Here is a 25,440-nt window from a genome sequence, read left to right as displayed (position 1 = left end):
TTAGTGAGTGGCCATAATTGCTTGTGGAATTTCTCCTAATTATGGCAAAAGCTCAGAAGTCTCAGCTCTGCGCACCGAACCAGGGGGTGTTCGGCTCATCCCTAGTTTACATCAACTTTAATCTCCAAGTGAAAAAAAGTCCAGCAAACATGTATTTTCTGGTGAGCATAAGTAGTGAAGAGTCAGCACTGTGTCAATAAATGGTTCCCCTTTCCAGGGTTTCCAAAAGCATCCAGCGAGGACCAAGACTGATAAACACACAATGCTTACCAAACACCCATGGCCCCCCTACTTAGTGAGTGGCCATAATTGCTTGTGGAATTTATCCTAATTATGGCAAAAGCTCAGAAGTCTCAGCTCTGCACACATGGCCTGAGAGAGTAGAGTGGGCATGCAGCTTGCTCTTCAGCTGTAGTGGCACCTGGCTACTAGGGATGGCCTCGCGGTTTGCCCGGCGGTCGGTTCGCGGCAAATTTTGCGTGTTCGCGATTCGCCACACCGCCAGACTATTGGTGCTGTTCGCCCGGCGGACATATGCGTTTACAGTGTGATTACTGCTCGTTTCTGCAGCAGTCTTTTATCAGTGTAGGGACTGAGGGACAGTCTGCAAATCACTAGCTACTAGGTCCACAAAGGTCCTTTTAAGGACTGGTATAGATATACAATATATAGGGTTGTGGTGCACTGCTGTGCTGCAGATTACTGCTCGTTTCTGCAGCTGTCTTTTATCAGTGTATGGACTGAGGGACAGTCTGCAAATCACTAGCTACTAGGTCCACAAAGGTCCTTTTATGGACTGGTATAGATATACAATATATAAGGTTGTGGTGCACTGCTGTGCTGCAGATTACTGCCCGTTTCTGCAGCTGTCCTTTATCAGTGTAGGGACTGAGGGACAGTCTGCAAATCACTAGCTACTAGGTCCACAAAGGTCCTTTTAAGGACTGGTATTGGTGTACTATTTGGTGTGCAGTATATAGGTGTGTAATACACGTATATAATACTTGCACATATAGAAAGCATAGTATAGTGCATTTCCACTGTGCAGCATTGTGACTGCTGAGCGGTTCTGCAGGAGATACTACAAAGAGTGACAAACGCAATAAAAAAAAGTATTATAACTGGTGTGATAGACCAGTGGCCCCCAAAAATGACAGATTGAAGCAGGGTGTTATATACCTTCTTCCACATACATACTGCACTTCTCTAGAGACTTTTGTCACAGGGTCTTTTAAAAAATAACAGGCAGAGGAAGAGGCAGGCCCTTCTGCAGGGGTGGTAGGGGTAGGGCAGGAGCAAGAGGCTTGAGCCAAAGTGGCAAATTGCAGAAGGTGCATGCGATTACGTCAAAGGACGCACCAGACTTGGGTGAGTGGCTCACTCAGCCTTATGTCGCGTACACACGAGCGGATTGTATGGCGTACTTAGTCCGTCATACAATCCGACGGACAATCCGTCGTAGTTTCCACTGAACGGACTTGACCACACATGGATACACAAACAGTCCGTCGAAAGCTTGCGCGATGACGTGTACAGCACGTACGACGGGACTAGAAATAGGAAGTCCAAGACACAGCAAAGCACCCTTCCACTGTGTAAATCCTTTCTGGGCATGCACCATTCTTAGTCCGTCGAACTAGCATACTGACGACCGTATTGTCCGCTGAAACCAAAGTACGACGGACAGATTTTTGGAAAATCCGAAATTCTTAGTACTCCGGACTGCACGCTGAAAAAGTCCGCTGAAGCCCACACACGAGTGGATTGTCCGCTAAAATGTGTTTCAACGGACTAAGTACGTCAAACAGTTCGACCGTGTGTACGCGGCATTACTCTTCTGCACCCTCCTCATCCTCTCGATCTGCACCCTCTTCTTCACTCTCTGCTGTGTGCACCCCCAAAGACACTACCACCAATACCACCACCACATACCTTCCGCTTGAGTCAGGAATTATTTTCCAATCCATATCAAGACATTTTCGATGCGCAGCCACTCTTGGCATTGGATCAGGAAGAGGAGGTAGCAACAACCGTCACTCAGCAGTCTGACGACAGTACCCAGATCAGCCCAAGGAGGAGGTTGGTCCCCGGGGTTGCTGCCTACTCCGAGATCTCTAATTATAGTGGTGGGGAAGATGACATTGATGATGACGTGTCTAGTGATGTCACATGGGTGCCCACAAGAGAGGAAGAGGAGGAGAGTTCAGAGGGAGATATGGACCAGCAGATAGGGAGGAGAAGCAGGAATAACTTACATTGCACAGGAGGGACAAAGCAGACTGCTAATGTATCAGGAGCGAGGCATAAACCATGTACGGTCACATCTGGCTCTCCCAGGATGCTGACACATGGCTCCGCAGTGTGGGCTTTTTTTAACGTGTCCGCTGCGGACAATAGTGTTGCCATCTGCAATCTTTGCAGTGAACACATAAGTCGCGGTAAGCCCAACACTCACCTAGGGACGACCGCCTTAAGAAGACACATGAGCTGCCATCACCGAGTCCAGTGGGAGCAACGGAACACACAAAGCCACACTCCAGGCTCTCACTGTCCAGCCTCGTCTTCTACTTCTCCTTCTCCTCTCTCCTCACATCTGTCCTCCACTCCACCTTCCATCATGCCATGCTCACGTTTTTCTGGAAAAAGGCAGGCTTCCGTGGGCCAAATATTTGAGCGTAAAAAAATGATGACGCCGGATAACACTCTTGCCCAAAGGTTGACAGCTGGCTTGTCAGAACTGATAGCCTTCCAACTACTGCCATATAAACTGGTGGACTCGGAGGCCTTTCGAAAATTTGTGGCCATTGGAACACCACAATGGAAGGTCCCAGGAAGGAAGTATTTCTCACAGAAGGGCATCCCAGAGCTATATGGCCATGTTTAGTGGCAAGTGAATGTATCTCTGGCACACAGGTCGGTGCCAAGATACATCTGACCACAAGAACGTGGTCTAGCAAACACGGGCAGGGAAGGTATATCACTTTTACTGCCCACTGGGTGAACCTTCTGACGGCCGTCAAGCATGTAACCCGTGGCACCTGTGTAGATTTGGTTTTACTGCCACGGATTGCATGCAGGCCTGGATCTTCTTCTCTTCCTCCTACTCCATCATCCTCCCTCTCCTCCTCGGCTGACTCCTCCTTTTCCGCTGCTAGCATCTCTTCCGCTGCGCCGCCCAAGCTCTCCAGAACCTATTCAACATGCCAGGTGAGACATTGCCATGCTGTGCTGCGTCTGTTGTGCCTGGAAGCCAAGAGCCACATTGGCCCTGCACTCCTTTCAGCTTTGCATTCACAGGCAGATCAGTGGCTAACACCGCTCAATTTGACAGTTGGTAAAGTGTTGTGTGAGAATGGTGCCAATCTGCTTAGCGCATGGCACACGTCTTAAACTTGGTCGTGCAATGATTCGTTGTCAAATACCCTGGGGTCCAGGACATCTTGCGGCAGGCAAGGAAAATCTCGGCCCATTTCAGAAGATCTTACACAGCCATGGCTCGCCTTGCTGACATTCAGCGGCGACACAATCTGCCGGTCAGACGTCTTATTTGCGATTTCCAGATGCGATGGAACTCAACCTTCTATATGCTTGATAGGCTGCTCCAGCAGAAACGTGCAGTTAATGTCTACCTGTACGAACTCTGCGGCAGAACAGGTTCTGGGGAGCTTGGTTTTTTTCACCGTGCCAGTGGCTGCTCATGCGCGACACATGCAGACTTCTGTGGCCATTTGATGAGATCACCAAACTGGTCAGTCGCAGCCATGGTGCCATCAGTGACATGGTACCTTATGCCTTCTTTATGGAGCATGCATTGCGTTGTGTCCTTGATCAAGCCAGGGAGGAGAAGGAGCAGGAAGATGCGGAAGTCGCAATGCTGGATGAATTCCCAGGGGGGCTACTGTATCTGAGACAAGTCAACAACAGGAGTCTGAAGAGGACTCAGAGGAGGATGGTGCCGGGGCAGATGAGGAGGAGCAAGAAGAGCATGCTTTAAACCTTTCTGGGATCCCTGTTGTTGTGCGTGGATGGGGGGAGGAGTTTAGTGCAAATGGGGGCCTTCATGTTCCAGTGTTTTAACAGGGACTCCCATATAAAAAGCATAAGGGTCAAGGACCAGTACTGGGTGGCAATGTACATAGACCCCCGGTACAAACACAAAATGACAGAAATGTTACCACCGTCACAGAGGGCTGTCAGAATGGAGCACTTCCAGGCCTTGCTTCGAGAAATGCTGCATTCTGCTTTTGTGTGCGCTGGCAGAGGAGGAATTCCCACTCCCAGAGAAAGAGTTGCGGGTACCAATCCAACAGCGCCTGCAAGAAGAGGGCGGTTTGAAGATGTGTTGGTGACTTCTGATATGAGGTCATTCTTTCAGCCGACCCATCGACAGGTCTCATCCGGATCCAGCATCAGGGAACGCCTAGACCAACAGGTGTCCGACTGCATCAGGTTAACGGCCGATGTGGACGTTCTGAGGAGTGATGAACCCCTGGACTCCTGGATGGACAGGCTTGACCTCTGGTCAGAGCTTGCCCAATTTGCAATGGAACTGCTGGCTTGCCCCTTGTCCAGTGTCCTGTCCGAAAAGGCGTTCAGCGCAGCAGGGGGGATTGTGACCGATAAGCGCACTCGCCTAGCTCACGACAGTGTTCACTACCTCACATTTCTAAAAATGAATGAGGCATGGATCTCGGAGGAATTCAACACATGTAATCAGTAGACCATGTATATGCATAACTCTATAAACAATTTATTTAATCGAGCACACAGACCTTTTTTATACCCTTGGCTCACTTCCTTGTACAAAAAAAAGCACACGGTACTAAATGCCCGTACCCTCCTGTTTGAAGAGGTTGAGCGGTGTCATATTTTTGTGTCCCGCAGTGAGTTGCTGGTATCAGTGCTGCTGTCAGTGCTCTCTATCTCGGTGCTGGTGTCAGTGCTCTCTCTCTATCTCGGTGCTGGTGTCAGTGCTCTCTCTCTATCTCAGTGCTGGTGTGGTCTCAGTGCTCACTATCACGGTGCTGGTGGGGTGTCAGTGCTCTCTATCTAGGTGCTGGTGTTGTGCCAGTGCTCTTTATCTCGGTGCTGGTGTCAGTGCTCTCTATCACGGTGCTGGTGGCAGTGCTCTCTATCACGGTTCTGGTGTCAGTGCTCTCTCTCTGTCGCTGTGCTGGTGTCAGTGCTCTATATCACAGTACTGGTGTCAGTGCCCTCTATCTCGGTGCTGATGTCAGTGCTCTCTCTCTATCTCAGTGCTGGTGCTGGTGTCAGTGCTCTCTATCACAGTGCTGATGTCAGTGCTCTCTCTCTATCACGGTGCTGGTGTCAGTGCTCTCTATCTTGGTGCTGGTGTCAGTGCTCTATCTCTATCTTGGTGCTGGTGTCAGTGCTCTCTATCTCGGCACTGGTGTCAATGCACTCTCTCTCTCTATCTTGGTGCTGGTGTCAGTGCTCTCTATCACAGTGCTGGTGTCAGTGCTCTCTCTTTATCACGGTGCTGGTGTCAGTGGCAGAGGAGGAATTCCCACTCCCAGAGAAAGAGTTGCGGGTACCAATCCAACAGCGCCTGCAAGAAGAGGGCAGTTTGAAGATGTGTTGGTGACTTCTGATATGAGGTCATTCTTTCAGCCGACCTATCGACATGTCCCATCTGGATCCAGCATCAGGGAACGCCTAGACCAACAGGTGTCCGACTACATCGGGTTAACGGCCAATGTGGACGTTCTGAGGAGTGATGAACCCCTGGACTCCTGGGTAGGCAGGCTTGACCTCTGGCCAGAGCTTGCCCAATTTGCAATGGAACTGTTGGCTTGCCCCCTTGTCCAGTGTCCTGTCCGAAAAGGCGTTCAGCGCAGCAGGGGGGATTGTGACCAATAAGCGCACTCGCCTAGCTCACGACAGTGTTGACTACCTCACATTTCTAAAAATGAATGAGGCATGGATCTCGCAGGAATTCAACACATGTGACCAGTAGACCATGTATATTAGACATGTGCAGAGTAATTTCGTTTCTGAATTTCGTTTTCGTCCAAAAAATTAATTTATTTAGTTACTCCCGAAATTCGTTTTTATTTCGTTTTTCGTTCAAAAATTGCATTCGTCCGAAAATCCACATGAATTACGGTCGAATCTGTCTTTGAAGGCTTATGGTGTCTGTCGAATGTATAAAGAAGATTCGACGGAGCTAGTATATATGGCATACTTCGTGTGAACTTTAGAACCCTATTAAAGTCTATGGGACTCCAACGTTCAAAATCTAAAGTGCTCATTTTAAAGGCTAATATGCAAGTTACTGTCCTAAAAAGTGTTTGGGGACCCGGGTGCTGCCCCAGGAGTCATGTATCAATGCAAAAAAAAGTTTTAAAAACGTCCGTCTTTTCGGGAGCAGTGATTTTAATAATGATTAAAGTGAAACAATAAAAGTGTAATATTCCTTTAAATTTCATGGGGGGGGGGGGTGTCTATAGTATGCCTGTGAAGGGGCGCATGTTTCTGGTGCTTAGAACTGTCCCTGGACAAAGTGTCATTTATGCAGGAAAAAAAGTCCTTTAAAATCACTCGCAGCTATTATGAATTATCGGCTCCGTAATACAGAGAACACTCATTGAAAGTCATTGATAAAAAAATAAATTAAAAAAAAAGCGTGAGGGTCCCCCAAATTCAATTACCAGGCCCTTCAGGTCAGGGGAACCCTGCGTCAAATTTGAAAAAAAAGTGATGTGGGGTTCCTCCTAAATATCCATACCAGACCCTTCAGGTCTGGCATGGATATTAAGGGGAACCCCGCGTCAAATTAAAAAAAAATTGACGTGGGGGTCCCCCTAAAAATCCATACCAGACCCTTTATCCGAGCACACAACCTGGCAGGCCGCAGGAAAAGAGGGGGGGATGAGAGAGCGCCCCCCTCCCTCCTGAACCGTACCAGGCCACATGCCCTCAACATTGGGAGGATGCTTTGGTGGTCTGTGACCCCTCAAAGCACCTTGTCCCCATGTTGATGCGGAGAAGGGCCTCATCCCCACAACCCTGGCTGGTGGTTGTGGGGGTCTGCGGGCAGGGGGCTTATCAGAATCTGGAAGCCCCCTTTAACAAGGGGACCCCCAGATCCCGCCCCCCCCGTTTGAAATGTTAAGGGGGTACAAAAGTACCCCTACCATTTCACAAAGAAAGTGTAAAAAATAGTTAAATAAGACAAACACACTTTTGAAAAATTCCTTTATTAAAAAAAAAAATAAATAAAAATAGATTCCAGCGGTGGTAATCCACTCTTGCTATCCAGCGACGGACGATCATCTCTCCGGGGTCCAGCGATGGCTCATCTGAATCAGCGCAGCGAATCCATCCATCTTCTGTCTCCACGGAGGAGACACTGCGGGGATTCCGGCGGCCTGACATTTGTTATATGCGGAGGGCGGGGCCACCCATCACTTGACCCCGCCCCCCTCTGACGCAAGGGGAAACATGGGCTTCCCCGTGACGTATGGGTGACCCCGCCCCCCTCTGATGTAATGGAAACCTGCCTGTGTTACATCAGAGGGTGCGGGATCACCCATACGTCAAAGGAATTTTTCAAAAGTGTGTTTGTCTTATTTAACTATTTTTTACACTTTCTTTGTGAAATGGTAGGGGTACTTTTGTACCCCCTTACCATTTCAAACGGGGGGGGCAGGGATCTAGGGGTCTCCTTGTTAAAGGGGGCTTCCAGATTCTGATAAGCCCTCCGCTCGCAGACCCCCACAACCACTGGCCAGGGTTGTGGAGATGAGGCCCTTCTCCGCATCAACAAGGGGACAAGGTGCTTTGAGGGGTCACAGACCCCCAAAGCATCCTCCCAATGTTGAGGGCATGTGGCCTGGTACGGTTCAGGAGGGAGGGGGGCCGCTCTCTCATCCCCCCTCTTTTCCTGCGGCCTGCCAGGTTGCGTGCTCGGATAAAGGGTCTGGTATGGATTTTTAGGGGGACCCCACGTCAATTTTTTTTTAAATTTGACGCAGGGTTCCCCTTAATATCCATACCAGACCTGAAGGGCCTGGTAATTGAATTTGGGGGACCCCCACGTTTTTTTTTTAATTTTTTTTATTTATTTTTTATCAATGACTTTCAATGAGTGTTCTCTGTATTACGGAGCTGACAATTCATAATAGCTGCGAGTGATTTAAAAAGGACTTTTTTTCCTGCATAAATGACACTTTGTGCAGGACAATTCTAAGCACGGGAAACATGCGCCCCTTCACAGGCATACTATAGACACCCCCCCCCATACGAAATTTAAAGGAATATTACACTTTAATTGTTTCACTTTAATCATTATTAAAATCACTGCTCCCGAAAAAACGTCCGTTTTTAAAACTTTTTTTGCATTGATACATGTCCCCAAACACTTTTTAGGACAGTAACTTGCAGAATCTTTTCTCTCTGTCAAATCTTTTTTCTCTGTCGAATATTTTCTCTATATAATCTTGGACTAATAGAGGTAAGGTTAGGCACATTCGACCACGGTTCTATAGACACAGATTGTTATTGTCAGAGTCACGTCGAATCTCCTATTCTATATCGGACTGTTGTAACAATGAAAACGAAAATAAAGCATTTATTTATGTAGGATCTTTTGTTTTTCGGATTCTGTGCTTTCGTTATCGTTTGTCAAAATGAAAACGAAAATAGCTGAATTTCGGACAAAAATGCATTCGGACGAAAACGAATGCAAATGTCTAATGTATATGCATAACTCTATAAACGATTTATTCAATCGAGCACACGGACCTTTTTTATACCTTTGGCTCACTTCCTTGTACAAAAAAGCACACCGTACTAAATGCCCATATCCTCCTGTTTGAAGAGGTTGAGAGGTTGAGCGGTGTCATATTTTTGTGTCCCGCAGTGAGTTGCTGGTATCAGTGCTGCTGTCAGTGCTCTCTATCTCGGTGCTGGTGTCAGTGCTCTCTCTCCATCTCAGTGCTGGTGTCAGTGCTCTCTATCACGGTGCTGGTGTCAGTGCTCTCTATCACGGTGCTGGTGTCAGTGCTCTCTCTCTATCTCAGTGCTGGTGTCAGTGCTCTCTCTCAGTGCTGGTGTCAGTGCTCTCTATCTCAGTGCTGGTGTCAGTGCTCTCTATCACGATGCTGGTGTCAGTGCTCTCTATCACGGTGCTGGTGTCAGTGCTCTCTCTCTATCTCAGTGCTGGTGTCAGTGCTCTCTATCACGGTGCTGGTGTCAGTACTCTCTATCACGGTGCTGGTGATCATCTCCTGCACCCTCTTCATAGCCTACCCTGACCTTTCCTCTCCTCCATTGCCTTCATGCGCTCCTGAGTGCTGAATTGTCAAAATTTCACAGATAAAAAAAGAATGCTTGTCATTGTCGATCCCAGATTCACTTCATACTTTTGTTATGTCAGTGGCCATGTGGTGGGGCTATGTGTGCACAGCTAGTAAGTATTTTGTGGCTGAAAATATTACCTGTAGGTTTTTAAGGTTCGCCTGCCATTGAAGTCAATGGGGCCCGCCGCAAACTTTGCGGTTCGCAAACTTTTGGCCGCATTCGCGGTTCGCGAAACATCCCGTCAGAAGTTCGTCCATCTCTACTGGCTACACTTGGAAAAAAGAAAACCAATGTTTTGCAAATGTGTTTTAATGCCCAACTCAGGTATATATATAAACTCTGCAATGGTGCAGGGAGTGGCACTGATGTCTTTACAGCAGCACCACCCTTTGCTTTATTTAGGGCCATCCACTGCCGGGTGAAGACTGAAAAGGAAGAGGAACCTGTGGCATTACATTAACCACTTCAGCCCTGGAAGGATTTACCCCCTTCCTGACCAAAGCACTTTTTGCGATTCGACACTGTGCCACTTTAACTGGCAATTGCACAGTCATGAGACATGGCTCCCAAACAAAATTTACATCTTTTTTTCCCACAAATAGAGCATTCTTTTGGTGGTATTTGATCAGCCCTGCGTTTTTAATTGTGTGCGCTATAAACAAAAAAAGAACGTCAATTTTGAAAAAAATGCATTCTTTTTTACTTTTTGCTATAATAAATATCCCCCAGAAATATCTAAACAAAAAATGTTTTCCTCAGTTTAGGCCGATACGTATTCTTCTACATATTTTTGGTAAAAAAAAAAAAAACCTGCAATAAGTGTTTATTGATTGGTTTGCACAAAAGTTACAGTGCTTGTGGCACGGTGGGAAATTCAAAGTAATGTACGGGCACGTTACTTTGCCCAGCCATGCCATTCTGCCGACGTATATATGCCGACAGCGGTCGGCAAGTGGTTAAGCGGTCGGCAAGTGGTTAAGAAAAAATATAAGATAAAAACATGAAATACTGCTTAGAGGACCTCTGGTGGGGTAAGAGGGGAGCTCTAGTGGGTAAAATAAGTGACCCCAGAATTTGGGCTTTGAAGCTTATTTAAGTGAACCTTTTTATTCCTTAGGTATGTAAACATCACTGTACATTTAAAATCTACTCCATCGGCTATTTTCAACACCCTCCATTTAAAGTTCAGAGACCCTGGCAGTTCTTGACAAAGGTAATGCCGCGTACACACGTAGCAGACTATCCGGCGAACGAGTTACTTGCCCACACACAGCACTTTTTCAGTGGACTAATAGGGCGTACTAAGTCCGCCGGACTACCCGCCATACTTTTGAAATGAACGGACTCGCCCACACACGTGGAGGAAAGTCCGCTCATTTTGAGCGTGTCTCCAGGTAGCCGGGGCCAGCGAAGGAGGCGTTGCTGGCCCCGTCACCGGGTATGGACTTAAACGAAAACCCCTACACTGAAAAATCAGCGTGGGGATCCCCCCTAGGTCCATATCAGACCCTTATCTGAGCACGCTACCCGGCCGGCCAGGAAAGGGGGTGGGGACGAGCGAGCGCCCCCCCCCCCTCCTGAGCCGTACCAGGCCATGTGCCCTCAGCATGGGGGGTGCCTTGGGGAAGGGGGGGCGCGCACGCCGCACATGCTCTGGGACTGTGACATCATAATGGGCGGGGACATCACCCGGTGATGTCCCTATATAAGTCACTGCGCGCCGCGTCCCTGCCATTGTGAGCAGAGGCAGCGACGAGGCAACATCTGAAGAGAAGAACAGAAGAACAGAAGACGGCAACAGCGGCAGCAGAAGACCGGGCCACCGCTTGTAAAAGAGCTAGAAGAAGGCGCGGTGGCCTGGCAAGAAGAACCGAAGAGGGGGACAAGACCCCCAAAGAGGGGGACAAGACCCCCGAAGTCGGAAGAAGAGGGCCGCGGTGAAGAAGAAAGCCGGGCTCCTCCGCTAGTAAAAGAGCTAGCAGAAGATAGCGGAGGAGTCCGGCGAGAAGACCCCCGAAGACGGACAGAAGACCCTCGGAGCTGTGCAATAAACTATTTTAACCCTTGTGTGTTGTGTTTTTTTTTACTTTTTTTCACAGGTGAACGGGTAGGGGTACCCCATACTCATTCACATAGGGTGGGAGGGCAGTATCCGGGGGCCCCCTTATTAAAGGGGGCTCCCAGATTCCGATAAGCCCCCTGCCCGCAGACCCCAACAACCAACGCCCAGGGTAGTCGGGAAGAGGCCCTTGTCCTCATCAACATGGGTACAAGGTGCTTTGGGGTGGGAGGACCGCGCGCCCCCCCCTCCCCAAGGCACCCCCCCATGTTGAGGGCACACGGCCTGGTACGGCTCATTAGGGGGGTGCTCGCTCGTCCCCACCCCCTTTCCTGGCTGGCCGGGTAGCGTGCTCGGATAAGGGTCTGATATGGACCTAGGGGGGACCCCCATGCCGATTTTTCAGCGTAGGGATTCCCCTTTAAGTCCATACCAGGTGACGGGGCCAGCAATGCCTCCTTCGCTGGCCCCGTCACCTGGAGACACACTCAAAATGAGTGGAATTTTCTCCGGGCGGGAAAAGTCAGTTCATTTCAAAAGTATGGCAGACTGGCACACACACGGCCGGATTGTCCACCGAAATGCGAGTCCGGCGGACAGATTGGAGTGCAAAAATACTTTCTTAGTCCTCTGGACTTTTGGGTAAAAAAAAGTCAGCCGGAGCCCCCACACGGGGGAATTGTAGTCCGCCGGACTTTTCCACCGGATTGTTTGATCGTGTGTACGAGGCATTAGTGATGGACGAACTTCCGACGGGACGTTTCGCGAACGCGAAACGCGAACGGGCACAAACGTTCGCGAAAACGACCGTTCGCCGCGGGCTCCATTGACTTCAATGGGAGGCGAATTTCGCAAACCTTTAGGTCGAATTTGCGGCCACGGGGTAATTATTAGGGGGTAGCACGTAGTCCCACCACCTGGACAATAGCATAATACATGTATGAGGTGAATTTGGGATCGATAACTACAAGCATTTTTTTTTTATTTGGGAAATTGTTCTGACAATTCAGGACTATGGAGCTAATGAAGGCAATGGAGGAGAGGGAAGGTCAGGGACCAGGGTAGGCAAACAAGAGGGTGCAGGAGATACAGAGCACTGACAGCAGCACCGTAATACAGAGCACTGACATCAGCACCGTGACATACAGCGCTGACAGCAGCTCCGTGACATACAGCGCTGACAGCAGCTCCGTGACATACAGCGCTGACAGCAGCTCCGTGACATACAGCGCTGACAGCAGCTCCGTGACATACAGCGCTGACAGCAGCTCCGTGACATACAGCGCTGACAGCAGCACCGTGACATACAGCGCTGACAGCAGCTCCGTGACATACAGCGCTGACAGCAGCTTGACAGCAGCTCCGTGACATACAGCGCTGACAGCAGCTCCGTGACATACAGCACTGACAGCAGCTCCGTGACATACAGCGCTGACAGCAGCTCCGTGACATACAGCGCTGACAGCAGCACCGTGACATACAGCGCTGACAGCAGCTCCGTGACATACAGCGCTGACAGCAGCTCCGTGACATACAGCGCTGACAGCAGCTCCGTGACATACAGCACTGACAGCAGCTCCGTGACATACAGCGCTGACAGCAGCTCCGTGACATACAGCGCTGACAGCAGCACCGTGACATACAGCGCTGACAGCAGCTCCGTGACATACAGCGCTGACAGCAGCTCCGTGACATACAGCGCTGACAGCAGCTCCGTGACATACAGCGCTGACAGCAGCTCCGTGACATACAGCGCTGACAGCAGCTCCGTGACATACAGCGCTGACAGCAGCTCCGTGACATACAGCGCTGACAGCAGCTCCGTGACATACAGCGCTGACAGCAGCACCGTAAGCAGCCCCAGGAGGAAGTCAGCACAGCACAGGGATGGTGTGATCCCCTCATAATAAGAACCCCCAGGAGGAAGTCAGCACAGCACAGGGATGGTGGGAGCCCCTCATAATAAGAACCCCCAGGAGGAAGTCAGCACAGCACAGGGATGGTGGGAGCCCCTCATAATAAGAACACCCAGGAGGAAGTCAGCACAGCACAGGGATGGTGGGAACCCCTCATAATAAGCAGCCCCAGTAGAAATATGACACCGCTCAACCTCTTCAAAGAGGAGGGTAGGGGCATATAGTACGGTGTGCTTTTTTGGGTCAGGGAAGTGAGCCAAATGAATTAAGAAGGTCTGTGTGCTTGATTCCAAAAATTGTTTATAGACATATACATGGTCTACTGATCACATGTGTTGAATTCCTCCGAGATCCATGCCTCATTCATTTTTAGAAATGTGAGGTAGTTAACACTGTCGTGAGCTAGGCGAGTACGCTTATCGGTCACAATCCCCCCTGCTGCGCTGAACGTCCTTTCGGACAGGACACTGGATGAGGGGCAAGCCAACAGTTCGATTGCAAATTGGGCAAGCTCTGGCCAGAGGTCAAGCCTGCCCACCCAGTAGTCTAGGGGTTCATCACTCCTCAGAGCGTCCACATCGGCCGTTAACCCAATGTAGTCGGACACCTGACGGTCTAGGCGTTCCCTGATGCTGGATCCGGATGACACCTGTCGATGGGTCGGCTGAAAGAATGACCTCATATCCGAAGTCACCAACACATCTTCAAACCGGCCTCTTCTTGCAGGCGCTGTTGGATTGGTACCCGCAAATCCTTCTCTGGGAGTGGGAATTGCTCCTCTGCCAGCGCACGCAAAAGCAGAATGCAGCATTTCTCGAAGCAAGGCCTGGAAGTGCTGCATTCTGACAGCCCTCTGCGACGGCGGTAACATTTCCGCCATTTTGTGTTTGTACCGGGGATCTAAGTACGTTGCCACCCAGTACTGGTCCTTGACCCTCATGCTTTTTATACGGGGGTCCCTATTAAAACACTGGAGCATGAAGGCCCCCATTTGCACTCAAGCGGAAGGTATGTGGTGGTGGTGGTGTTGTTGGTGGTAGTGTCTTTGGGGGTGCACATAGCAGAGAGTGAAGAAGAGGGTGCAGATCGAGAGGATGAGGAGGGTGCAGAAGAATAAGGCTGAGTGAGCCACTCAACCAAGTCTGGTGCGTCCTTTAAAGTAATTGAACGCACCTTCTGCAACTTCCCACTTTGGCTCAAGGCTGTTGCTCCTGCCCTACCCCTACCACCCCTGCGGAAGGGCCTGCCTCTTCCTCTGCCTGTCATTTTTTAAATCACCCTGTGACAAAACTCTTAGTCCCTATACCGCTGAAGGACTGCTGCAGTATAGGGCAGCGGTCAGCAGTAGTGCACGTCAACCCTATGTATTGTGGACCGATAGCGGTCCTTACAGAACAGCAGACTGTACTGCACTCAGGCCTATGTACCGTAGCACCCTATACCAAGTTACCAGTCCTTATAAAAACTTTTGTGGACCAAGCAGGTTGTGTGTTAGTGATTAGCAGACTGTACGTCAGTCCCTATACCAATGAAGGACTGCTGCAGTATAGGGCAGCGGTCAGCAGTAGTGCACGGCAACCCTATGTATTGTGGACCGATAGCGGTCCTTACAGAACAGCAGACTGTACTGCACTCAGGCCTATGTACCGTAGCACCCTATACCAAGTTACCAGTCCTTATAAGAACTTTTGTGGACCAAGCAGGTTGTGTGTTAGTGATTAGCAGACTGTACGTCAGTCCCTATACCAATGAAGGACTGCTGCAGTATAGGGCAGCGGTCAGCAGTAGTGCACGTCAACCCTATGTATTGTGGACCGATAGCGGTCCTTACAGAACAGCAGACTGTACTGCACTCAGGCCTATGTACCGTAGCACCCTATACCAAGTTACCAGTCCTTATAAAAACTTTTGTGGACCAAGCAGGTTGTGTGTTAGTGATTAGCAGACTGTACGTCAGTCCCTATACCAATGAAGGACTGCTGCAGTATAGGGCAGCGGTCAGCAGTAGTGCACGGCAACCCTATGTATTGTGGACCGATAGCGGTCCTTACAGAACAGCAGACTGTAACGCACTCAGGCCTATGTACCGTAGCACCCTATACCAAGTTACCAGTCCTTATAAGAACTTTTGTGGACCAAGCAGGTTGTGTGTTAGTGATTAGCAGACTGTACGTCAGTCCCTATACCAATGAAGGACTGCTGCAGTATAGGGCAGCGGTCAGCAGTAGTGCACGGCAACCCTATGTATTGTGGACCGATAGCGGTCCTTACAGAACAGCAGACTGTAACGCACTCAGGCCTATGTACCGTAGCACCCTATACCAAGTTACCAGTCCTTATAAGAACTTTTGTGGACCAAGCAGGTTGTGTGTTAGTGATTAGCAGACTGTACGTCAGTCCCTATACCAATGAAGGACTGCTGCAGTATAGGGCAGCGGTCAGCAGTAGTGCACGGCAACCCTATGTATTGTGGACCGATAGCGGTCCTTACAGAACAGCAGACTGTACTGCACTCAGGCCTATGTACCGTAGCACCCTATACCAAGTTACCAGTCCTTATAAGAACTTTTGTGGACCAAGCAGGTTGTGTGTTAGTGTTTAGCAGACTGTGCGTCAGTCCCTATACCGCTGAAGGACTGCTGCAGTATAGGGCAGCGGTCAGCAGTAGTGCACGGCAACCCTATGTATTGTGGACCGATAGCGGTCCTTACAGAACAGCAGACTGTACTGCACTCAGGCCTATGTACCGTAGCACCCTATACCAAGTTACCAGTCCTTATAAAAACTTTTGTGGACCAAGCAGGTTGTGTGTTAGTGATTAGCAGACTGTACGTCAGTCCCTATACCAATGAAGGACTGCTGCAGTATAGGGCAGCGGTCAGCAGTAGTGCACGTCAACCCTATGTATTGTGGACCGATAGCGGTCCTTACAGAACAGCAGACTGTAACGCACTCAGGCCTATGTACCGTAGCACCCTATACCAAGTTACCAGTCCTTATAAGAACTTTTGTGGACCAAGCAGGTTGTGTGTTAGTGATTAGCAGACTGTACGTCAGTCCCTATACCAATGAAGGACTGCTGCAGTATAGGGCAGCGGTCAGCAGTAGTGCACGGCAACCCTATGTATTGTGGACCGATAGCGGTCCTTACAGAACAGCAGACTGTACTGCACTCAGGCCTATGTACCGTAGCACCCTATACCAAGTTACCAGTCCTTATAAGAACTTTTGTGGACCAAGCAGGTTGTGTGTTAGTGTTTAGCAGACTGTGCGTCAGTCCCTATACCGCTGAAGGACTGCTGCAGTATAGGGCAGCGGTCAGCAGTAGTGCACGGCAACCCTATGTATTGTGGACCGATAGCGGTCCTTACAGAACAGCAGACTGTAACGCACTCAGGCCTATGTACCGTAGCACCCTATACCAAGTTACCAGTCCTTATAAGAACTTTTGTGGACCAAGCAGGTTGTGTGTTAGTGATTAGCAGACTGTACGTCAGTCCCTATACCAATGAAGGACTGCTGCAGTATAGGGCAGCGGTCAGCAGTAGTGCACGGCAACCCTATGTATTGTGGACCGATAGCGGTCCTTACAGAACAGCAGACTGTAACGCACTCAGGCCTATGTACCGTAGCACCCTATACCAAGTTACCAGTCCTTATAAGAACTTTTGTGGACCAAGCAGGTTGTGTGTTAGTGATTAGCAGACTGTACGTCAGTCCCTATACCAATGAAGGACTGCTGCAGTATAGGGCAGCGGTCAGCAGTAGTGCACGGCAACCCTATGTATTGTGGACCGATAGCGGTCCTTACAGAACAGCAGACTGTAACGCACTCAGGCCTATGTACCGTAGCACCCTATACCAAGTTACCAGTCCTTATAAGAACTTTTGTGGACCAAGCAGGTTGTGTATTAGTGTTTAGCAGACTGTGCGTCAGTCCCTATACCGCTGAAGGACTGCTGCAGTATAGGGCAGCGGTCAGCAGTAGTGCACGGCAACCCTATGTATTGTGGACCGATAGCAGTCCTTACAGAACAGCAGACTGTACTGCACTCAGGCCTATGTACCGTAGCACCCTATACCAAGTTACCAGTCCTTATAAGAACTTTTGTGGACCAAGCAGGTTGTGTGTTAGTGTTTAGCAGACTGTGCGTCAGTCCCTATACCGCTGAAGGACTGCTGCAGTATAGGGCAGCGGTCAGCAGTAGTGCACGTCAACCCTATGTATTGTGGACCGATAGCGGTCCTTACAGAACAGCAGACTGTAACGCACTCAGGCCTATGTACCGTAGCACCCTATACCAAGTTACCAGTCCTTATAAGAACTTTTGTGGACCAAGCAGGTTGTGTATTAGTGTTTAGCAGACTGTGCGTCAGTCCCTATACCGCTGAAGGACTGCTGCAGTATAGGGCAGCGGTCAGCAGTAGTGCACGGCAACCCTATCTATTGTGGACCGATAGCGGTCCTTACAGAACAGCAGACTGTACCGCACCCAAGCCTATGTACCGTAGCACCCTAGACAGACCAAGTTACCAGTCCTGATAAAGAGCTTTGTGGAACAAGTGAGTTGTGAATGATTAGCAGACTGCAGCAGAAGGGCAGCAGTCAAGTATAATATTCTTTCTATATTTGGAAGAAAGAATATTATACGTGTACAAGCCTATTACCGTACCACTGATACCAGTCCTGAAAAGAACCTTTGTGGAACTAATAGTAACAGCAAGTCTTTAAAATTATCCTCACTGCCTGACACACTGCTTCCTGCCTGTCCCTATACAAATTGGCAAAAAAGAGTAGGCTGGAACGATTAGCTGGAACAGCTCTTTTGTGGACCTGATAGTAACAGCTAATGATGATGATGATGATGATGATGAAGAAAGACTAATCTGGCTGAGCTGTCCCTAAAATAGCAGCATACAGCGCTCTGTCCCTTTATCTAAACTGACAAAAGAAACTCAGGCTGCTGACCTAACACCTATACCAGTCCTGAAAAGAACTTTTGTGTACCAAATAGCTAGCGTTTTCTCTGTCCCTACTCCACACAGGATCCTTTCCCTACAGTGACAGAAGAAAGAATGTAAAATGGCCACCGGATCGGGTGTATTTATAGGTTAGGGGGAATGTCCAAGTGTCCATGAGCTGTCATGTCTCAATTGGTTGTCCTGTAACACATGATAAACGTGTCACGAAAGGTTAAAGTTCTTGTATACATTAAACACGTAAGTCCGCCGGGGCGAACGACGGAAAAAGGCGTTCGAACCCGCGGACGGCGAAAGTCGGAAATTCGCCGCGAAACGACCGCCGGGCGAACCGTTCGGCCATCACTACGAGGCATAAAGGATCATGTAGAGCCTAAGTATGTTGGTTTCTTATTTATTTGTTTTGAAGTGGTTTGCTAAGAATTTCCCCACCTTGTTACCTGAGGAATAATGCAGTAGTTTAAGTGCTTTTAGATGTTTGTCATATTGTTCTAGTAACAGGAATCTAAGGTCTGTACGTAATTTAGAGAAGATTATGCTTGAGGAGTAGATTGGATTAGCCTTATTAATGGACTCTAGGAGTCTGATATCTCCTAGTAGTTTGTCAAGCTGCAGTGACCCCTGTCTTTTAATACAAGAGCATGTCTGTATAAAAATACCTCTAATGAAAGCCTTATGGGCACATCATCCCATTAAAAAGGGTTGGATACTGAATTAGAGTTCAGTTGAAAATATTCTTGGAACTGTCTGCTAATATCTTTAACATTTTGGACTGAATTAAATATTTGAGAGTTGACTCTCCAAATGTAAGCAGGGTTGGGTGTGTATTCTTCCTTTTTTGTTATGGAAACGGGAACATGATCTGATCATGAAATATCATGGATAATGGAAAAAGACACAGCTTGAAGCAACAATTTATCCACTAGTATCATATCGATTCTGGAGTACAAGTTTTGGCGTAGCGAGTGATTGGTGTAATCCCGCTTTTCAGCATGTTGACATCTCCATGTGTTTTAGATATCTTCTTTATGGAATAGTGGTTGAAGTGTTAGAGGAAGTCTTTTTTGGATTTGGAAGATAAATCCAAATGGGGATCTGTAGTTAGAGTATACATATCACTATGGCACCCTTTTTACTTTTGAGATTTTCCAGAAGAGTTTATGTGCAAAGCAGAGCAGATGTGAATTAGGGGCACAAGTGTTCACTATGGTGAATGGTTTGTTGTTTATATTGGATAGGTGGATCGAGTATCTCCCCTTTGAGTCACAGATCGCTTCTTGTAAGGAGAAAGCTATTGAATTTTTAAACACAATAAGTACTCTATATACTGTGCTGATGCGGTGAAGATGTGTGGGAACTGGTTATGGCAAAAAGTAGGAGGGGCTGATGCCTGAAAGTGTGTTTCTTGCACGCATAGTAGATCGCTTCCTAGTTTAAGAGACTCTTTCCAGAGAGATTCAACTTTAGCAGGATGATTGAGTCCCTATATGTTAAATGAAGTCCCTTTAAGCACCCTGGGAATAAATCAAATGAAAATTGATTTATCGCGAGCGACACATCGCATCACCAACAGGGGTGAACAGCCATTGGGCATGGCTGTTCACCATGTGATCGGCCGCGATTACGTTGCGGCTGATCACAATGGGTATTCACCGCTTTAGACTGCGCATGCGCACGATCGGGAGCGCGCAACGCAGTCATGTTGGTGGCAGCGTGTTCCCAGGAACACTGCTTGTCACTGACAAGGGTAAACAGCCAATAGCTGGCGGCTGTTTACCACATGATCTGCTGTGATCCATTCACAGTTGATCACTAAATGTAAACAAAGACCAGTTATTAGCTGTTACCAGCTCTTCTCCGCTCACACACCATTTCCAGTGTGAGGAGAGAAGAGCCAGGAGCAGTGAGTTACCGATCTGTGTCTGTAGTGTATTGCACCAACACCACAGTAAAGTGAACCTGTCACATCGCCCCCTCCCCCCTTAATTACAGCTGTCACCCAACAGTCACCACATCAGTGCTAATAAAAGTGCACCTGTCCCCAATAAGTGCCCACAAAGTGCACCTGTCACCCATCAGTGACCATTGCCAGCGACTGTCATTAGTGACCGCCATCAGTGACCGCCATCAGTGACCGCCATCAGTGACTGTCATCAGTGACACTCATCTGTCACCTATCAGTGCCCACATCACCCATCAGTGCCCAAAAAGTGCACATGTCACCCATCAGTGCCCACAAAGTGCACCTGTCACCCATCAGTCACCATTGCCAGCGACCGTCATCAGTGACCGCCATCAGTGACCGCCATCAGTGACTGCCATCAGTGATCGCCAACAGTGATCGCCATCAGTGACCACCATCAGTGACTGCCATCAGTGACACTCATCTGTCACCTATCAGTGCCCACATCACCCATCAGTGCCCACAAAGTGCACCTGTCACCCATCAGTGCCCACAAAGTGCACCTGTCACCCATCAGTGCCCACAAAGTGCACCTGTCACCCATCAGTGCCCACAAAGTGCACCTGTCACCCATCAGTACCCACAAAGTGCACCTGTCACCCATCAGTACCCACAAAGTGCGCCTGTCAACGTCAAAGATTGCCATCAGTGGTGCACCTGTCACCCAACAGTGACCATCGCTAGTGACTGCTATCAGTGACCCTCATCTGTCACCTATCAGTGCCCACAAAGTGCAACTGTCACCCATCAGTGCCCACAAAGTGCACCTGTCACCATCAGCGGTGCACCTGTCAGCCATCAGTGACCATCCCCAGTGACCGTCATCAGTGACTGTCATCAATGACCCATCCGTGACCCTCATCTGTCACCTATCAGTCACCATCAGAGACTGCCATCAGTGACTATCACCCATCACCTGTCAGCCACCAGTGACCATCATCGATCACCTGTCGCCCATCACCTGTCACCCATCAGTAACCGTCGAAAAAATGTCCAAAAGATTCTATACAAGTGAGGAGGCGTTCCAGATCCTATCCATGACTGATGAGAGCAGCAGGAGTTCTCATCAGATTCAAATGCCAATTTCGATTGTGAATCAAATTCTGCATTTGAACCGATCGATAGTAGTGGATCGGCAAATGAATCAGAGGAAGAATGGATTCCTCCTAAACGAGCATGGTGCTCTGGAAACCAGGCAGCCACCAGCAATATACCCCAGGATCAAACTCCCAGGCCCAATACCAGCGCTGCCGCCAGTGAAAGGCCACAAGAAATGCCCAGGCCCAGTCCCAGCACTGCCACAACAAATGGCAGCACAGGAATTTCAAATCCCCCAACTACCAGCACTGGAGTGCCACGTCCCCCAAGAGCCAGGGTCGCTACATACCTCCCAGATGGTCTTGCCAATCCAACATGGCTGCCTTCTGACTCAGGATCAGCAAGAATCCCCCCTTTCACCGCACAGCCAGGTGTGCAGGCCAATACCCCACATTTTTCTGCAATTGATTGTTTGTATTTATTTTTGCCCAACACTTTGCAACTCATCATGGACCAGACCAATTTATATGCCCAGCAGCATATTGCCAACAACCCCCATCCGTTTGAGTGAAGAGGTTTGACCCTGAAGGAAATTGTTTATGGGCCTCACCATAAACATGAGCTTACAAAAAAATGAAGGACATGCCCATTGGTCCACTAACCCCAAACACCACATGCCCATTTATTCTTCTGTAATGTTCAGGTCCTAATGTGAGATGATAATGCGCTTTCTTCATTTCAGTGACAACACCCAGTGCCCTCCCTGCAATCATCCAAATTATGACAAATTATATAAAATTCGCCCACTCATTCGTTTCTTTTCCCAATGATTTGCAGAACTCTATGTCCCCGAAAAGCATATATGTGTAGATGAGTCCCTAGTACCCTTTTCAGGCTGGCTAGGAAAAAAACAATACATTCCCAGCAAAAGGGAAAAATACGGAGTGAAATTTGCGAGAGAGTCACGGGATATCTGTATGCGTTCCACATATACGAAGGAAGAGATTCCGAGCTCCAGCCCCCTGAGTGCCCAGCCTACATGGGCACAACTGGTAAAATTGTATGGGACCTGGCATACCCACTGCTGAAGAAAGGTTACCACATATACCTGGATAACTTCTACACCAGCCTGCCCCTTTTCAAACACCTATACCTCACAGAAACCCTGACCTGTGGAACCTCCAGAAAGAATAGGAAGGACTTCCCACAAGTGTTAGTAAATAAGAAATTGTGAAGGGGAGAAAGAGCAACAAAGTGCTGGTCTTGAGGTGGAAGGATACCAGGAATGTGTACATGATGTCCACCATCCATGATGACACTACAGTTGAAGTTCAGAGAAGAGAATGGTCCCGTTGTGAAGCCAACATGTGTACAAGATTACAATCTGTACATGGGGGGGGGTGTATTTCAATGACCAAATGCTTCAGCCCTATTTAGCAATAAGGAGGTCCCATTTCTCGTACAAGAAAATAGCACTCTATTTAATTCATTTGGCCATTTATAATGCCTACATAATTCACACCAAATGCACAGAAAGCCCTGCCCACTTCCTAAAATTCATAGAAGAAGTTGTCACGTCCCTCATCTACCATCAAAGACCCCCTAGAAAACCTTCACTCTGATGCTGTTAGCCGACTTCATGAATTCCACTTCCCGGACCACATTCCACCATCTGAAGCAGGCTGAAGACGCCAAAAAAGATGTCGAGTATGCAGCAAAAATGGATTTAGAAGAGATACCAGCTACCATTGTCCCCAGTGTCCCTCCGAAACCGGCCTTTGCATTGGTGAATATCACACATCCCTAAAATATTATCCCATATTTTTACCCATTTCCCCATTTTCATCATCTGTGCTGATCATTCCCCATGCGTCCTCAAATAACCATGCCCCTGCCTTCTATGTGAAATTACCCTGGCCTGTTTTTTTGACTATGCCTCTACCAACCGTTTGGACTGCTTTCACGTGAAAATGACCCTGGCATGTTTTATCAACTACGCTTCTGCCCACTGCTTGGACTGCTTGCACGTGAACTGACCCTGGCCTGTTTTATGGACTATGCTTTTGCCTTGGACTGATCTGTTGCCCTGCTACTGTAGTACACAGGGGTCTCACATGTGAGGGGCTCCAGAAATGTTTTTCCGGATGGAGAAAACTATTTTTTTGTTGTCTCCGGGTTTCATAATTTCCGGATTAGAGTCTGGAGTCCAGAGGCTTCATAGAGATTTGGGTGGGTCGAAGTCTCTACCCCTGTGCACCTGTGCACAGGTCTTATCTAATTGCAGCCCTCAGCCTGCTGCTTACTTACTGCCGCCATCCCCCTGCTTGCAGCATAAACTGACCACAGCTCTGCCTACTACCTGGACTATGGAAATTAGCTGTAGCAAGAGGCAGTATGTTTATGAAGAGCTGGGGAGCAGGACAATAATGAGTGCAGGCAGGTAACGGTGTACCAGGACCAATATTATGGCTGTGCTGGCTGTCTCTGCCTGGACAATTTCTATGGACAAATGCTTTGGCTGTGCTGGCGATATCCTTGTGCTGACTATAGACAATATTCCTGCCTGCTGCCTGGATAATTGCTATTGTTGCTAAGCACAAATCTGCCTGCTGCCTGCTGCCTGGACCAATTCCCTCCTCTGGGGACACTACAAAAACCACAGGTAATACTTTTTTTTTACCCTTTCCTCAATAGAATTTATTTTAGAGTGTAATTTTTGGTATGTAAATGCTATGTGTTAGAAATATAAGGGCCTTCAAAAATAATAGGTTGTTAGGAAATTAGAAGTGTAATTTATGCTTGTAGAACGCCTGAAGGTGCTACTTCACTGGTGGGCCTCTGTATGTGGCCAGGATGTGTAAAAGTCTCACACATGAGGTATCGCCATACTCAGGAGGAGTAGCAAAATGTATTTTGGGGTGTCAATTTTGCTATATACATGCTATGTGTTGGAAATATCTTAAAAATTGACAACTTTGTGGAAAAAAAATGCGTTTTCATTTTTTTCCCACATTTTCCAAAAACGTTTTGAAAAAAATGAACCCCTTCAATAGACTCACTATGCCTCACAGATTATACGTTGGGGTGTCTTCTTTCCAAAATGGGTTCATTTTGTGGGCGTTTCTATTGTCCTGGGGTTCCGGGGCCTTCAAAAGTGTAATAGGTGGTTGGGAAATGAGATGTATAATTTATGCTTGTAGAACGCCTGAAGGTGCTACTTCACTGGCAGGCCTCTGTATGTGGGCAAGCTGTGTAAAAGTCTCCCACATGTGGTATTGCCATACTCAGGAGGAGTAGCAGAATGTATTTTGGGTTGTCAGTTTTGGTATGTACATGCTATGTGTTGGAAATATCTTAAAAATTTACAACTTTGTGGGGAAAAAATGTGTTTTCAATTTGTTTCCACATTTTCAGAAAATGTCTGGAAAAAAATGAACAGTTCAAAAGACTCATTATCATCATCATAGATTATACTTTGGGGTGTCTTCTTTCCAAAATGGGGTCATTTTGTGGGTATTTGTACTTTTCTGGCTTGTTAGTGTCTCAAGAAATGAGATAAGTCTTCAGTACATCAGGTGTGATCAATTTTCAATGATTTGCACCATAGCTTGTAGACCCTATAACTTTCACAAAAACCAAATAATATACACTAAGTAGGGTTATGTTTACCAAAGATATGTAGCCGTATAAATTTGGGCCAAAATGTATGAAGAAATATTACTAATTTGCTAAATTTTATGATCGAAACAAAGAAAAAGGTATTTTTTCACCAAATGTTCAGTCTTTTTTTATTTATAGCACAAAAAAAAAAAAAACACTAGTGATTAAATACCACCAAAAGAAACCTCTATTTGTGTGAAAAAAAGGACGCAAATTTCATTTGGGTACAGTGTTGCATGACTGAGTAATTGTCATTCAAAGTGTTTGAGCGCTGAACGCTGAAAATTGGTCTGGGTAGGAAGGCGGTGTAAGTGCACTGCAGACAAGTGGTTAAAGAGGAGCTGCACAAAAAAAAAAAATATTAAAAGCCAGCAGCTACTAATATTGCAGCTGCTGACTTTTAATAATATCACACTTACCTGTCCCAGGTTCCAGCGATGTCGGCGGCAGATGACGAGCGATCGCTCGTCTCGCTGCAGCCACCACCGCCATCCTCTGTC

Source organism: Lithobates pipiens, unplaced genomic scaffold (genome assembly GCF_037356315.1).
Source record: "Lithobates pipiens isolate NorthernLeopardFrog02 unplaced genomic scaffold, aLitPip1_a1.2 Scaffold_8, whole genome shotgun sequence".
NCBI lineage: Eukaryota > Metazoa > Chordata > Amphibia > Anura > Ranidae > Lithobates > Lithobates pipiens.
This window is presented reverse-complemented; position numbering follows the sequence as displayed.